Source organism: Penaeus monodon, chromosome 25 (genome assembly GCF_015228065.2).
Source record: "Penaeus monodon isolate SGIC_2016 chromosome 25, NSTDA_Pmon_1, whole genome shotgun sequence".
Taxonomy (NCBI): Eukaryota; Metazoa; Arthropoda; class Malacostraca; order Decapoda; family Penaeidae; genus Penaeus; species Penaeus monodon.
Window position 1 is genome coordinate 8,949,712 of NC_051410.1, and position 1,404 is coordinate 8,951,115.

The following is a 1,404-nucleotide window of genomic DNA, read 5'->3' on the forward strand; positions in this document are numbered from 1 at the left end:
TTTTCCTGCAGAGAAAAATCCCATCCGTATATACAACATAATATATAACACATATAAATACCAAAAGCTTAGTAACACCATCAGCTTTTTTAAAGTGGACAAAGTCATACTGATGTGGTCGATAAAATCATTACAACAATTATTATTAATGTAAAAATATAAGGGACACTGACGTGTACGGCAATAATAGAGACAGTCGTCGCCTTTGCGAAATCCAGACGCTAGCTTTACGATAGGTTATGTACGAGAACTTTATTATTACTATATCAGTACTAATAGTATTTCAAATATTCACATTCAAATAGGAACTTTGCGATTCATTTCAGTTATATAAATAATTTCCAAAAGAAAAAAAAAGCGAGGAACCGTTGTTTCATGATATAGTCAACTCCAGTTTGCAAAAATCACCGACCCAACACAAATCTTTTGTTTTTAACAGGGAAATAAAGTGGTCTATGACATTACACAGGTGCCGTGGTCGAGGCCTAACAAGTAAACTTATCATCACTGTCCTACACTCAACAGAAGAAACAAAAACAAATAAGTGTCTTATTTAGAACTGCGACTGAAGGAACACACTAGTTCCAAGGACTTACAATTGAACCTTTTTGTTCACCTACTCGCCAAGGAGCGGCAGAAAGGCCGTGTTGAAGACCCTTGAAACCTAATAATTTACTTAACTAATGCCGAATTCCGCTTCGGCGTGTCCGAAACTGGCGAAACACCCCAACTCCTAAGCTGTGAGTCAGTATGGATTTCTTATATCGTATTTCTCAAGCACCAAAAAATCCACACATCGGTTTTTAACCGCAAAAGGTGATATAAAAATAAAACAGCCAAATACTTGTGAGTTCAAGAAATCAACCTGAAAGCAAACCAGCTCGTGTAGTACCTCTTAAAACAAAAGTCTTTCACTAGCTTTGGACACGCCGAGCGAAAACCTATCTAGTAGAGAATGGAAATGATGTCACCCGGTATACTGCAAGATTGATATCAGTGTGGTCTGCAAGGGACAACATTGAAGTCGAGGGCCACGCATGCGGAGGCCCTGTGGAACTGTGTGATAGACGTAGGAATAATACAAACATACAAACACACTTACACGTACAATTACATGTGGCAAAGTTAACAATTTAGACCTTCGTCAAAAGTTTTTTCCTCTTTTTTTCTTTTTGATGTTGAATCCCGAACCTGGCGTGAGCTGAGCCAGGTCCAGATGGTAGGGGGGAAGGGGGGGGGGCGGTGTCATTTCCCTCAAGTGCAATGGAAAGGCACACCGCGTCAGCAAGAGTACGTAAGGCTCAAAGTTGTTAATTTGGCCACATAATCTTGCAGCCACTAGAGGAGCCAGCCCTGAGCCAGCCCTAAAACCAGGCCGATGTATGGCTGGTTTTACTTACCCTT